Below are 14,724 nucleotides of genomic sequence, written 5' to 3'. Positions count from 1 at the left end.
TCATTTAAGTATTCTAGTTTAGTTTTCTTATCAGTCAGATAACAGTGTTTAGCTGGATTATTGTGACAATTAAATAAAATAATTCATGCAAAGCTCTTAATCCAGGACAGGCATGCAGTAAATTCTGAAGAAATATTACCTACCAGTACTTTTTATCAGGTCCCATTAAAAATGTGTCAGACACATCAAACAGACTTGCTCCCCAGCTTTGGTCAGCCTGAAACCCAGAGACACCCTGAAGCGATGGGACTACTGCCAAAAGAAAACTTTCAAGGCCTGCATTCTCCCTATGCTTTTCATTAATGTCGGCCTCAACCTCATCTATTGATTAGAAAGAAACAAGCTGGTTTGTGTCGTAATAATTCTAAAATCCTGAGGATGTATTTCTTCAAAAGGAAACAGGACAAAGAGAGATCTGGTCCTCTAGGATTTCGTTACTATTAGTCCCTTTCTCTTCCTAGAAACGCTACAAAACTTTTTAAAGACTCCTAAAATCTCTTTTTTTTTTTTTTGGAGAGTTTGAAAAATTAGGACTACTGTTATTGAGATAAACCCTAAAGAAGCCCACATTCCCTTTGCATGGCAGAAAGAACGGCCAAAAAGCAGACTCTGGTTAGCAAGGGTGAACCCGGAAGAGACATATAGTGGAATAATTTAATTATGTCAAGGATATAGACAAAATTCCAGAGCTGCTTGGCTGAAAATTTCTAAGCAAATCAAAGGAATGAATAAAGCCAGTTGCTCAAATACAACAATTTAAAATACATGCAATGATCTGACAGTTTGTCTCCTTTCCCAGGACTTCCTTAAATCCTTCTTAATCTGCTTAAGTATTTTCAGATTCCCATAGTAGTGAACTATACAAGACTGCAAAAGATTGAATAAATGATTCTTGGGGCGTGAAGTCAAAATTTGCATGAGGCACCAGCACCGGGCTGGATAACTGGTGAAATTACGACTGGACCTGGAGGTTTAAACCTCAATATTTCCCTTCTGTGTGGCATTTTATGGCCAGGCCCTTCCCAGCTCCAAGCCTTGTAAGAGTGTGAAATGATGGTGTGCAGGCTCTTCATGTCACCTTCCCTCCCTCCAAAGCCTTATTTAGAAATTCCAGAGGCAGCTTGGTGGTGAAAGGTGTTCAAGTACTTTCCTCTCCTTTTTATTCTCTTCAGAACAAATACTCAGATACTCAGAAAGCCAAAGCAGCTGCCTGACCCAGGTCTGAAGCTCAAAGCCCTGAATATTTATAGGCCTTTGAGAATTCCAAGTCTCAAGTTCAGGTAGGATGCTATTTTTACTTGGTTGCTGTTTGGAGACTTACTTTCAATGGTTAACACACTAGAAAATAACTTTTCTGACTATAACTGTAATACATTCTAATTTGGAAAGTGGAAAATGGTACAAATAAGCAAATAAGAATACCCATAATACCACTATCAAAGCTCTGATTTCTTTTCCTCTCCATGGATGTATGTGCATAAAGACACACAATGTTCAGATTTTTATGATGTCTTCAAATTTTATATACAATTTTTATTATGCTTTCATGAATCTATTATTCTACTATTTCATTGTTGGAACATAGGTATTTCCTCATGCTAATAAATATTTTTTTAAATATCAATTTTACTGGCTCAATAATATTTTTTGAAAATGTTATTTTAATAGCTAAATTATATTCTGTTATATTCATTCATAGCATAAGAAAAATGGTTCTCCTATTTCTCACCAGCATGGTAGCCCTGGAACTAAATAACAGAAAGGTAATTACCACTAAAGGCAGGAAGCTGGGAAGAGAGTCTTTGAGAATAGTTAGAAGATAAAGGTATAGATGGAAAATATCAGACAAACATGAGGGTCAACCTCCTTAAGCATTGCCATTATCCTGTTAGTCCCTTTAAATGGTTTTAACTCTTGAACACAGCCCAAACTCCCAAGTCTAGCATTCAAGGCCTTCCACAAATTGTTACAACTCACTTTTCCAACCTTAACTCTCACCATACTCTTTTACACCCCCCATGTTTCTGCCAAATGGACCAATTTACTCTTCTCTACTAAGACTTCTGCTGCCTCCATACCTATGCTCACTCTTTCACATTTACTTCAAACCTCTCTGCCCTTCCTCATAGCGACTTTCTACCTCGTATCCATTGAGTCACAACACAGCCCGAATGGCACCTCCTTCATGGAGCCATGTCTGATTCCTTCAGTCTTTCCTGGCCAGAGCTAGTGCTTTCCTCCACTCAGTTCTCATCTCTACCAGTGCATCAAATTTTACTCAAATTATTGCTACATGGGCACACATCTTACCACTCCTCTTAGATTATGGGTCAAGGTTTTTGGACATTTTCATGTCACAGCATCCTTTTTAACATTATAACTTTTATTGGCAGACACTAAGGAATTAATAGCATCCACAGTTATACTATTTACTTGTCACATTGTGTCCTTAAGTGGAACTGCCCTGATGCAACTCTCTTATATTCATCAGAGAAATGGTTTTTATGGTAGCTTGTCTCCAAAGATGGTCCTCCATATTTCCTCTTCACTCTGTAGATACATGCTCCCGCACACATCAAAATGTGGAGCTACCTCCTACCCCAACCCTCAAAATCTGGGCTGGCCTTATGAATTGGCTTTGGCAAGTAGAATGCAGTTGAAACAATAGCCTGAGACTTCTAAGCCCAGGCCATGTTGTGAGAAACTCACATTCGAAAGCAAAGAACCAAGGCTCTGTGTTGACAGCCAGAGCTGAGCTCCCAGCCAACAGCCCAACACTGACTGCCAGCCCTGTGAGTGAATCATCGTGAATATTCCAGTCCATTCCAGCCCCTAGAAGACCTACCTGCTAGCAATGGTGCCTGGAGCAGAAGAACCAAAACCCATGAGTCTGACCCTAGTCAGCCCAAGAATCAGTAGACATGATAAAGCAGTTATTGTTTTAAGACACAGAATTTTGGGGTGGTGTGTTATGCAACAGATGAACCTAACACTAATGTGCAAGTTAAACCATGTGAATTGCTGATATTGGACAATTTTTGACTGGCAATTTCATATAGTTCTCCTCAATACAAATAGTGCCTTGATATTAGTCTATCCCTCTTAGCTCTTATAACCTTCTTGTCTCAGAACCCACTCAGTAAAGAGTGGCTGAAAGTCACCACCATAACAGTAAGTAATAATAATAGTAAATAAAAGTGAATAAATATTGTATGTTGATCAAAATTGAGCAGTCCAACAAAGAAGTGTGTGTCGTACATACTAGTGTTCCATATACAATACCAGGGAGAATCACTCCCAAGTTCAGCTGTTCCAAACTTCAGTTCTTTACATACCACCTTCATGATTTGGGACATATCTTCATACTCACTGTATGATTATCTACATTGTTTTTATTCAAATTAATTCATTTTAATGAAACATTATATCCCTCTCATAAATGGAAAGCCACGGTGCTTGTTGGTGGGAGTATAAACTCTTCTTTGCCCTGTGGAACTCCAAGAATTGTTTCCCTTGCTCTTGTTGGGTGGTTCTTTCTCCAGCTGAGCGTAATTTGTAGACAAAAAGAAATCGTAAAGAAAACTATATTGAAGGCATATCATAATCAAATTTCTTAAAAACAGTGATAAAAATATCTTAAAAGCAATTAGAGATAAAAGAGACATTATGCTAAAAGAACAAAGATAAGCAGATTTCTCATTGGAAAATATTGCAATTCAGAAGACAGTGGATCATTTCTAAAGGATGGAAAAAAAACCCTGTCAACCTAGAATTCCATATCAATAAAAATGTCTTTCAAAATCAAAGACAGACAAAAAAAGACTTTCTCAGATACAAAACACTGAAAGAATTCATCACCAGAAAGCATGTACTATGAGAAACATTAAAGGAAGGTTTTTAAACAGAAGGAAAATGCTATTAGAGGAAAATCTAAATCTATAGAAAGAATGATAAGTGCTGAAAATGGTGATGTGGTTAAATATAAAATTTTTCTTAATTTTCAGATATCTTTAAAAGATAATTGACTGTTTAAATAAAAATAACAACAATGTATTGTGTGGGTTATCACACCTGTAGAATAAAAGCGACCTATTGGCACAAAGGCTGGAAGGGAGAAAAGAAAATATACTGTTGTAAAGTTCTTATATGTGAAGTGGTATAATAGTAAACTGTGATAAGTTAATGATATGTACTATAAACCCTAAAGAAACTGCTAAAAACAAAAACAGAATAATAACTATGGAGCCAACAAAGAGGATAAAATGGAATTTAAAAAATATATGCAATCAATGCAAAAGAAGGCAGCTGAAGAGGAAATATGGAGTAAAGAACAAATGGGACTTATACCCAAATCACTAAAATGATAAAAGACTCAAACATAAGATCTGAAACCATAAAACTCCTAGAAGAACACATAGGGGAAGAGCTCCTTGACATTGGCCGCAGCAATGGATTCATGGGTGTAACGTGCCAAAAGGCAGGCAACGAAAGCAAAAATGGACAAGTGGGACTGCCTTAAACTAAAAAGCTTCTGTGCAGCAAAGGACACAATCAACAGAGTGAAAAGGCAACCTATGGATTGGGAGAAAATATTTGTAAACATCTGTCAGATAAAGGGCTAATATCCAAAATATATAAGGAATACATACAACTCATTAGCAAAAAATTAACAACCCAATTGAAAAATAGACAAAGAGGCTGGCCCCATAGCATAGTGGTTAAGTTTGGTGCACTCTGCTTCGGCAGCCCAGGTTCATGGGCTTGGATCCTGGGCGTGGACCTATATCACTTGTTAGCCATGCTGTGATGGCAAGCCGCATACAAAATAGAGGAAGATTGGCACATATGTTAGCTCAGGGCTAATCTTCCTCAAGCAAAAAAGGGGGAAGAGTGGCAGCAGATGTTAGCACAGGATGAATCTTCCTCAGCACACACACACACACACGCAAAAGGAAAGGTCTTGAATAGACGTTTCTCCAAAGAAGACATACGAAGGGCCAATAGGTATATGAAAAACAAAACAAAAAAAACACAAAAAAACAACAAAGACAACAAGTGTCAGTGAATTGGAACCCTTGTACACTGTCATTGGGAATGCAAAATGGTATAGGTGCTATGGAAAACAGCAAGGAAGTTTCTCAAAAAATTAAAAATAGAACTACTATATAATCCAGCAATTCCACTTCTGAGTATTTATCCAAAAGAATTGAAATCAGAATCTTGGAAGTGCTATTAGCATTCCCACATTCACTGCAGCACTATTCACAAGACCCAAGATGTGGAGACAACCTAAATGGCCATTGATGGAAGAACAGATAAAGAAAGTGTGGTATGTGCACACAGAGGAATATTATTCAGCCTTTAAAAAGAAGGAAATTCTGCAACATGTGGCAACATGGATGAGCCTTGGCAATGTTATGCTAAGTGAAATAAGCCAATCATAGAAGGATGATTACTGTATGACTCCATTTATATGAGGTAGCTACAATGGTCAAACTCGTAGAAGCAGAGAGCAGAATGGTCATTGCCGGGGGCAGAATGGAGAAGGAAATAGGAAGTTGTTAACCAATGGGTATAAAGTTTCAGTAATGAAGGATGAATAAGTTCTAGAGATCTGCTGTACAACATTGTGTCTATAGTTAACAACATCGTATTGTATACTTAAAAATCTGTTAAGAAGGTAGATTTCATGTTAAGTGTTCTTACCACAATAAAATTAAAATTAAAAAACCGGGACAAGATGCATAAAAAACAAATGATATAATGTAGATTTGAATATAACCACATCAATAACAATAAATGCAAATAATCTAAAGATTCCAATTAGAAGGGAGAGATTGTCATGTTGGCAAAGCAAGTTGTATGCAATAAATCCACTCCAAATATCAACACACAAATAGATTGATAGTAAATGGATAAAAAATGGACAAAAAAGTATAACTAGTACTAGTTACATATGGTAGTACTAGCTGGTATGCTAGTACTAATTAAAAGATACCTGGGGTGGCTATATTCATATGAGAAAAATTAGGTTTTGGAACAAAAATTATTACAAGGGGATAAGAGGGTTTTTAATAATGCTTAAAAAGTCAATTCATCAAGATGACGTAACAATTCTAAACAATTTTGTGTCTAATAAGAGAGCTTAAAAGCATATGAAACAAAACTTGGTAGAACTAAGAGGAGAAACAGAGAAATCCAATTATAGTTGGAAATTTCAGTACTCCTCTCTCAATAACTGACAGAACAGTAAGACAGAAAAGTAAAGAAACATAAATGGAAGTACTTATGAGATATCACTGAAGATGGCCAATAGACCTCAGGAATTGGAATCGGAATGTACTTTTGCAATCATGACCACATAAGCCGTAAGAAGGATGAGGTCATCAGGGGAGAGTATCTAAAATGAGAAAGGAATCAGTATGAACTCCACAGTACAACAATATTCAAAGCAAAAGTGAAAGAAGACTGTGTAGGAAAATGAAAAGGAAAGGCCAGAGAAGTAGGAGAAAACCCAGGACAATGTGATGTAACAGAAATGAAAACAGAGAGTTGAGGATTTAGGAGTGCTCAACTGTCAACGCTGAAAAGAGGTTCAACAGGGACAGAAATTGTCCTTTCCATATAATACCATACCAAGGCTGAAATTTTCACACGATAGTTCATATGGACCCAGAAAAGTTAACTTTATTAATATTGGATTTGCACTCTTGAGTCAACATTTCTGCTATCGGAAAAAAACCCAAAAAGTTTAATTAATTGAAAGCATTTCCTTTTAGTTTAAAATAGTCTTGTATTTGCTTAGCCTTTCAGGCTGCCCTCTTTTCCTCCCCTGTCATCCTTTCCTCCTCTTGGGTGTTATAGGGCATATGGAGGCAATAGGAGTCTTGTGGTCCCCAGACTGTTGGCTGGTCCTTTCTGTCCTCTGCTGGATGACCGTTGTCCTGCTCAATGGAGCTGGTGTAGCTGGTCCGGTCTGGTCTTTCCTAGACATCATTTTATTAACTGCTGATAACTGTAGACCTTGCCATTATGTCTGGTCCTAATGTTCCCACATTTGGTGGTTTCCTAATTCCAGTTCCAGGCCACTTCTGGTTCACTCATCTCCTCAGTCTTCTTTTCCAATGCTGCTTTTCTGCTCCCACACATCGTTAGAAAATGCTGAACGCAAGTCTTTCTTTGGGGAAGCTTTGGGGAAGGGAGATATTAGCCCTTATGCTTCTCCCCAAACAAATTTGAATGATTCTGCTGCAGTGCTCCTCCCATAATATTTGACCCCAAAGCAGAGAGTGGCAAGGACGTTTGTGTCTAATATCTTGCCATTCCTTTCTCTTCATTGGCTCCTCCTCTCAGCCTTAGAACAACTTTTTCCCCATCGGTGTGTCAGGGACTTACCTTACATTCTCTGTCTTCTCCATGTTATAGCTTATTATATTACATCTCTATGCTCTTGCTATGTAGGGGAATTTTTGGAATGTAGAAAGTGCTTTACTTTCTCTATATAGTCTGGCTTCCAAAACCATTGTCTCTATGGATTCAAATAAACCTGGCTTAAAACTTAAAATGAGCAATGATTCTTTCTTTCTTACTGGAGTTCTCTCTGCCTCCATGAAACAATGAATGCGTGAGTGGGGAAGCCTTGGGACAAGTAGGAATTAGAGATTATTAGAAATAAAAATATGCCAACTTCATATTTCAAAATTATTTCCATTATATGTTAAGAGTTATTACTGACTTTGGTAGGAGAAGATTCAGAAGTTAGACAAGAGTTTGTTGCATGGTGATTGAGAAACAGTGAACTATATGGCTACCCCTCCTAGAACCTTCCTGTGAAAGAAAGGTGAAATGGGGCCATAACTAGTAGGAAGTGCAGGAGTAATAAAAATTTTTGTTTGTTTGTTTGTTTTTTTAATGAAAGAGTTCAGACTCTTATAAGAGCTAGAGCTAGTAGAGAAAGGAGGTTGAAGACAGGAAAAAGTGTTTGAATGACAGACCAAAGTTCCAGAAAAGGAGAGAAGAGATGGTTGCAGACAGGAGAAATCTTTCCAAAATTCAGGGCTCAGTCAATGACTTGTAGGGAAGAAACTCCACTGAATAAATACTTAGTTTTATGAGAACAATGTTTCCCAAATACAGACATAAGAATCACCAGGGATATTTATTAAGATTTTAGATTTCCAGGCCCTCCCTAATTGATTCTAATTCAGTAGGTCTAGGATAAGGCACAAGATGCTGTATTTTCAGTGAGTAGCCAATGAAATTCTGATGATGAAGAGTGTTTGGGAAATATTGCCAGGACTCGGCTAAATGGCCATAGACTGTGGAAGTGTATAACACAAGGGTTAACTCTAAAATGACCAGATCGCTTAAGTAAGAGGAACTCAAACAAATAAGGAGAAGCAGGGCCTTATGAGATTGTCACAAGGGAAAATGAACTTGTTTGTTCAATTTTCTGCCTGGGAGCATCAAGTTATTTTCACAGTAACGCAGGAAATGTCTGCAAATCTTGGCAAGGCAATGACAGAAACTCCAACCAAAACCAGCTCCTTGAGTCTGCTGCTTTTTACGTGGGCTTCATGTTAATATTCCTAAATTGCTAAATACCAAATATGACCTCAGGCCAATGTAATCATGTTTATTTTTATCATGTACGCAAAGTCCTATATTTAATATCACTTCTTGTTAGGTTTTTAGAATGAGAGAATTCAACGTCTTGGTAATGGAATGAATTTTAATTGCATGCAACTTGGGCTAAAGAAAGACAGTAATAACATCTTTAATTACAAATTGTGATTTTAAACATCCTTTTACACAGACTGAAACTTTCATTTGAGAAAGTTGCTTGAAAATTTTCACAATACACGTCAGTAGAGACGTGATTTACCATGCCTCCTTTGCCCAGTCAGTCATCTCCTTATTCTTTGTCTTTTCAAGACTGAAACATCGCTTTTTCAATCACTGAATCAACTTGTTTTTTTGCTCCAGAATGCCCCTAAGAGTCTCGGCCAATGAAGAAAGAACCAAAAACAATAAAACGCTGTCTCCAGATAGCATTGTCCTTCACTAAAAAACCCCCAGATATTTAATTCCATTCAATTCATTAGAATCTTCTCAAGCAAGCCTTACAGATTAGTCTTTTTTTGAGAGAAACCCTGTTCTTCAATAACAACAAAGCCTGAAAAGCCACTGCACACATTTTTTTTGAGAAGCGAAATTTTTGCTACCACTATGGTTAAGATAAAAGGCATTTCAAAAGACATTACAAATGTCCCTCTCCTCTGCGGGGAAGGGTGACTATTATGAAATCCTTACAGAAATCGCTTCCTAATGTTAGGATTAATTTAAATGTTTAAACTTTTCTCTCAAACTTTGTTAAAGTTGATTAAGCAAAGGATAAAAAGAAGATCCCTAGACCTTTGTTTGGCTAAATACAAAAAGAAATTCTCTAAAACAAGTGAAAAGAAATTACCTAAGGCACATGTGTAAATTTTGATACAACCATTGTGCTTGAGAGTTGGAAAGGATCTTAAAGTTTAAAGTAGAAACTCTAAATTTTGTATACAACTGAAGCTCCTTGATGCATAAGGTAATTAATGCATGAGGTGCTTTTAACGATCACTTATGTTGGTTGTTGGTAGTAGCATTTTCCCAAAATCTGCAATTAGCAGAACAAAAGAGGCATTTCCGGGGATTCAATATGGAAAAGGGATAAAAAAAGAATCTGCTGGTGATCAGAAGTTTCTGTGGGCCTGTGCAGCTTTCTTTTATTTATAAACAATCTTCAGTTCTATTTCATATTTTTCCTACCTCATTTACCCAGGTCAGGAAAGATGGTGGCAACAGTTATAAGAGGTGGACCGTCATGAGTTTTTTCCAAACTGTTTCTTAGTCTTGGTTTGACTATCACAGTATCAGAGCAGGACACGGCGAACTTGCTAGTCTCATAGATCCAAAAAATGTTCTGGTAGCCAAAAACCAATACTACCAAAAGTCTATAACAAGATTTGAACCCATTTCTAAGAAAATCAGACTATGAAACATTTTATGAGGGAAATGAAAGTTCACTAATATCCTGAAAGTCCTTATGTACCTCCCCAAATCAATCATTTGTTTCCTTCCAGCTAGAATATTAGGCAAATGAATGAAATAGTTTTGCGTTCATATTTATAGACAATACAAAGGATATCTACTTGAGAGGGAAAGCCCTTGTAGACACCTTCACTGTAACACTAGTCAGTCAGAAAAAGTTGACAGTAGCGTCCAATACAAACCACACTCACTTCAGAGACCAGGAGAGTCAAATAAGAAATTCCCTTCTTCCCAAAGATCTGACTACTACTGTCAAGTATAAGACTTGCCTGTCTTCCTTCACCCCTCTTCAATCTCATTTCTGCTACTCCCCTTTAAAGATTCTTGTAACCAAGATCAGGAAAAGGAGGTGGGGACCTCTCTGATCTCTAGGGGAGAATGATTCACTATTTTTTCCCTCACACCAACACTGAACTTCTGGAGGTGGAGAATCCAACTCTGTTTGTAAAATGACTTTATAAGTGCCCTGGGCTATGGACAAGGGCTGGGGCTCAGCGAAGTCTAGGTCGTGGACAGACATCCTTCTGGAAAATGAACAAAGTTTATAGGCAGCAATTTATTAGAAGGCTCTCTCTAGACTGTGATGGGGACAGTTGACTTCTCGGCAGAGGTGATGTGTTGAAGTCTAGTGAATAGCAAGCGTTGTCTCTCTTGCAGACCTTGGCTCAGCTTCCAGGGGCTTTCTGGTTTTTGCCTGTCTCTCCAAGCTGAATTCTCTCCTTCACCAGAGGCCTCCTCAGCTCAGGTTATCCTGATCAGCACAGGTCACACTCCATTTCCTACAAAGTCTTATCACATCACTCTGCTTCTATTACTAAGAACAGATGAAAGGTGGGGAGTGGGGTGGATAAGGCCAACTGCTTCTCTCTTTGTTCTCTTCCCAATGCATAAACCCTATGCCCTTCTTCCCTCTAGGCCTTTGACTTTCAAGCATCTACTTTTTTAATGTAAATTTTATTAAAATTACCACCACCCAGATCAAGCAACAGAACAAAAACAGAACCCAAAAGTCCTATTGTGCTCCTTTCCAGTGACTGTCACCCAAGCAATAACTAGTATCCTGACTTCTAAGACCATGTATTAGTTTTGCATGCTTTTGAACTGTATACAGATGAAATCATTTCGGATATACTCTTTTGTAAATGGTTTCTTTCACTCAATATTCCTTTTTCAAGATTGTTGCATGTAGTTAAAGGTCAAGAAACTACCTTGGAAGTTTAAAAAAGTACATTAACCATTCTTTTTCATTGAGATATAATTGACATATAACATAGTATTAGTTTCAGGTGATATTTCTACATGTTGTGAAATGATCACCACAGTAAATCTAGTTAACATCCCTTACCACACACAGTACATTTTTTTTCCATGTAGTGAGAATTTTCAAGATCTACTCTCTTAGCAACTTTCAAATATGCAAAACGATATTGTTAACTATAGTCACCATGTTGTACTTTATATCACCCTGATTAATTTATTTTATAACTGGAAGTTTGTACCTTTGACCACCTTCACTCATTTCGCCCACTCCCCACGCCCACAACATACCCCTCTTGCCTCTGGCAACCACCAGTCTATTCTCTATATCCATAAGATTGAGTAATTTTGGTTTTAGATTCCTCATATAAGTGAGATCATACTGTATTTGTCTTTCTGTGTCTGGCTTGTTTCATTGAAGCATAATGCTCTCAAGGTCTATCCATGTTGTCACAAACAGCAAGATTTCCTTCATTTTCATGGTCAAGTTGTACTCCATTGTATGTATGCACCACATTTTTTAAATTCATTCATCCATTTATGGACACTTAGGTTTCTTCCATGTCTTGGCTATTGTGAATAAAGTTGCAATGGATGTGGCAGTGCGTATATATTTTTGAGTTAAGTGTTTTTCTTTTCTTTGGATAAATACTCACAACTGGAATTACTGGATCTATAGTGGTTCTATTTTTACTTTTTTCAGGAACCTCCATTCTGTTTTCTATCATAGTTGTACCAATTTATATTCCCAGTAACAGTGCACAATGGTTCCCTTTTCTCCGCATTTTTGCCAACACTTGTCATCGCTTGTCTTTTTTTTTTTTTCTTTTTTTGAGGAAGATTGGCTCTGAGGTAACACCTATTGCCAATCTCCCTCTTTTTGCTTGAGGAAGATTGTCACTGAGCTAACATCTGTGCTAATCTTCCTCCATCTTATGTGGGATGCCACTACAGCATGGCTTTACGAGCGGTACTAGGTCCATGCCTAGGATCTGAACCTGTGAACTCCAGGCTGCCGAAGCAAAGCATGTAAACTTAACCACTACACCACCAGGCTGGCCTCTCTCTTGTCTTTTTGATAATAGCCATCCTAACAGGAGTGGGTGATATCCCTTTGTGGTTTTGATTTGCATTCCCTGATGATTAGTGACATTGAGCACCTTTTCATGTACCATTGGCCATCTGTATGTCTTCTTTGGAAAAATGTTTATTCAGATCCTCTGCCCGTTTTTTAATCAGATTGTTTGTTGTTTTGCTATTGAGTTCTATGAGTTCTTTTTATAGTTTGGATGTCAATCCCTTATCAGATATATGATTTGCAAATATTTTCTCCCATTTGATAGGTTGTCTGTTTACTCAGTTGGTTTTCTTTGCTGTTCAAAACCTTTTTAGTTCGATGTGTTTATTTATTTTTTTTTTACCTTTGTTGACTTTGCTTTTTTATCAAATCCAAAAAGTCACCAAGACCTATGTCAAGGAGCTTACCACCTATGTTTTCTTCTGGGAGTTTTGTGGTTTCAGGTCTTATGTCCAAGTCCTTAATCCATTTTGAGTTGATTTTTGTGTATGATGTGAGAGAGTGATCCAGTTTCATTCTTTTACATGTGGCTGTCCAATTTTCCCAAAACCATTTATTGAAGAGAATGTTCTTTCACCATTATGTGTTCTTGGCTCCTTTGTCATAAAATAATTGACCATATCTGTATGGGCTTATTTCTGGGCGCGCTATTCTGTTCCACTGATCTATGTGTCCATTTTTATGCCAATACCATACTGTTTTGATTACTATGGTTTGCAATATAGTTTGATATCAGAAAGCATAACTATTTTTTCTATTTGCATTTTTATATCAATCTAAAAGCTCCTTGTAGCAATATAGATATTTGTGATAAACACAACCTATCAAAATCTGTAGGATGCAGCTAAAGCAACAATAAAAATGAATAAACCATTGATATATGTAATGACATAGATGAATCTCAGGAGCATTGAGCTAATTGAAGGAAACTAGACATAAAAGACCATATGCTGTACAATTCCATTTACATAAAATTCTAGAAGAGGCAAGACTATTGTGATAGAAAGCAGATCAGCGTTTGCCTGGGCCAAAGGTGGTGGGAAAGTGGGAAGGAGATTAACTTCAATGGGGCCTGAGGGAACTTTTTGAAGTGATGGAAATGTCTTATTTCTCGATTATGATGGTAGTTAATGAATTTTATTGTATGAAAATTATACCTCAGTAAATCCAATTTTTAAAATACCATGAATAATAATATAAAAAATATAAATGCCCTAGAAATAAATCCAAAAATAGGAAGAAGAAGCCAGTTTTGAAGTGAAGAAAATAATAAAACTTTTCTGCAAGATATCAAGGATAATCTAAGCATATAAGGACTATGCTCTGCTCATGGATTAAAACACTCAATACTTTAAAAATGCCAAGTCTCTCCAAAGTGATCTATAGATTCAACACCATTTTAGTCAAAAGTTCAACAATCTTTCTTTGTGGAGCTTAATAAAATGACTTTAAAATTTATAAGGAAGTACAAATACTAGATTAACCAAGGTATATTTGGGGAAAAAAACAAATTGGAGGGATTTGCCCTATCAGATATGAATTAACATAGTGTATTATTAGCACAAGGATAGACAAGTATCTTAAGAGAACAGTATAGAGAGCCCAGAAACGGAACCAGGAAATTTGATGTAAGACAAAAGTAATATTACAGAGCTGAGGTTGGAAATAATGGATTTTTCAATAAATATCATAGGTGTTTATGGTGTAAGCACAATTGTTTTATCATCTTAAAAAGAAGAAACTGGATGCCTATCTTGTATTGTATACAAAAATCAATCCGACGTGAAAAAAATATTCAAAAACTTAAAAGTAAATCTACAAAACATTTTTGTGTGTGTGGGGAAGATTGGCCCTGAGCTAACATCTGTTGCCAATCTTCCTCTTTCTGCTTGAGGAAGATTGTTGCTGAGCTAACACCTGTGCCAGTCTTTCTCTATTTTATGTGGGATGCTGCCACAGCATGGCTTTACCAGCAGTTCTAGGTCTATGCCCAGGATCTGGGCCTGCAAACCCTGGGCTGCCTGCCGAAGTGGAGTGCACAAAGTTAACAACTATACCACTGGGCCAGCCCCCTACAAAACTTTTTTGAAACAGCATAATGGAATTTTCTACCTTGGGATAGAAAAGGATTTCTTGATTATGATACAAAACACGAGCCATAATGGAAAGATTGATAACTTTGACCTCATCCAAAATTGAATTATATTCATCAAAAAATACCAAAAAAAGAGTGAGAAGACAGGTCACAGACAGGGTAATGATGTATATAGATCACGAACTGGGTAATGATGTTTGCAAAA

The sequence above is a fragment of the Equus asinus genome, chromosome 16 (genome assembly GCF_041296235.1).
Source record: "Equus asinus isolate D_3611 breed Donkey chromosome 16, EquAss-T2T_v2, whole genome shotgun sequence".
NCBI lineage: Eukaryota > Metazoa > Chordata > Mammalia > Perissodactyla > Equidae > Equus > Equus asinus.
This window is presented reverse-complemented; position numbering follows the sequence as displayed.